The sequence below is a fragment of the Octodon degus genome, unplaced genomic scaffold (genome assembly GCF_000260255.1).
Source record: "Octodon degus isolate 3935 unplaced genomic scaffold, OctDeg1.0 scaffold00209, whole genome shotgun sequence".
Lineage (NCBI taxonomy): Eukaryota > Metazoa > Chordata > Mammalia > Rodentia > Octodontidae > Octodon > Octodon degus.
The window spans coordinates 993,838-995,808 of NW_004524785.1; positions in this window are offsets into that span (position 1 = coordinate 993,838).

The window sequence follows — 1,971 nt, forward strand, 5'->3', positions numbered from 1 at the left end:
TGATCCATGAATGTTGGCCCTTGTTGCATCTTTGGGATGGAGACTACTTGGTTATGATGCATGATCTTTCTGGTTATGTGTTCCGTGTTGTTTTCTTTTTTTTTTTTTTTTTTTTTTTTTTGTACAGGGTTGCACTAGGCAGCTCAGACTTGTAGTGATCCTCATGTTTTCAGCCTCTTTTTGCTTAGATTACAGGCCTGTGCCATCTCACCCAGACTCAGTGTGCTTGGGTGTAGGACCAGAAATCAAACCCTGGTCCTTGCACTTGCCTAAGCAGGCTCTTAGTCTGCTGAGGGATCTTGCTGGCCCTTTTCAGGATCTTGATGAGGACTTTTTGTGTTTTTCCATTAAGGAGCTTGGCCTATAATTTTCTCATTTGCTGGTTTTGAAATCAAGGTAATAGTGGTTTGCTGGAATGAGCTGGGAAATAGTTCTTCCTTTTCAATTTTGTTAGAGTTTGAGCAGTATTAATATTAGATTTTTCCTGAGGTTCTTTTCAAATTCAAAGGTTAACCTATTGATTTCTGGTCTTTTTTTTTTTTTAATCATGGCCTCAATTTCATTACCTATTATTGATGTGTTTAGGGTATTTATATTTTTGTTAATTTTGGTACTTCATATGTGTAAGAATCTGCCCATTTTCCCCTCAAATCTCTAGGCCTTTTTTTTTTTTTTTTTTTTTTCAGAACTGGGGATTAAACTCAGGCCCTTGCGCTTGCCAGGGAAGCACTTATTCCACTGAGCCATCTCTCTGGTCCCTTTTAAATCTCTAGATCTTTAGAGTATAAGTTCATAGTAATTACTCATAATATTCTGGGTTTTGGTTTTATCTGTGGTGATTTTGGTCTTCTTCATTTCTAATTGTATTAATATAGATCATTTCTATAAATTTAGTCAAGTTTGGTCTATTTTGTTTTTTCTTTCAAAGAACCAACATTTTTGTTTATTGATGCACTTATTTTTGTGTCTTCTCCATCACCAATTTCTACTCTGATCTTCATAATTTCCTTCCTTCTACTAGGTTTAATTTAGCCTGCTCTTATTTTCTTCGGACTTTGAGGTGCATCACTAGCTCATTTAGTGTGTCCCTGTTTTTCTAACATGTGCATTTATGGCAACAAATTGCTCTGCTCCATCTGCTTTCTTTGTGTCCTTTAGGTTCTAATATATTGTACTGGAATTATTACTTGAACGTAGGAAATATTTAATTTCTTCCTTAATTTCTTCTGAGACCTGTTAATTATTCAAGTGTGTATTTAATGTACAAATGTTTCCAAAATTTCTGTGACTTCATTTGCAACTGCTTTCTCAGATAATTTAAATTATATTGTATTTATTTAAAGAAATAATGGGCCATTGTATTGGTGGCCCTTTCCCAGTGCCAGTTATCAGGACTCCTTCCATGAGCATTCTTGATTTCAAGTTATACCGCAAAGCTTCAATGATAAAAGTAGCATGGTAATGATGTGAAAATGGACATCTGGATCGATGGAACAGAAAAGAAGGTGCAGAAACACCACCACCCACATTCAGTCAATTGATGACTGAATAGCCAAAAATGTATACTGGATTAAAGACAGTCACTTTCACAAATGGTGCTCTAAAAATTGGGTTCACATATGAAGAAGATTAAATATCAAATCAGAAAACCATTTATCAAAACAAAATCAAAATAGAATGAAATCTTAAATATTAAAACAGCAACACTCAATCTGTTCCAAGATAGAAGTGGTTAAAGTTCTTGAGGACGTAGGCAGGTAGGAACTTTCTAAATTGAATCCCAATTGCACAAGAAATAGCATCAAGAATCAATTTAATTAAATCAAATTAAAAAATACTTCTGCATATAAAAGGAAACAATCAACAAACTGGAGAGACCACAGACAACAGAATGAGAAAAAATTGCCAGCTACTCCTTGTCTGGAGGACTGATATCTAGGATATAAAGACAATTGAAAAAGAACTAGAAAC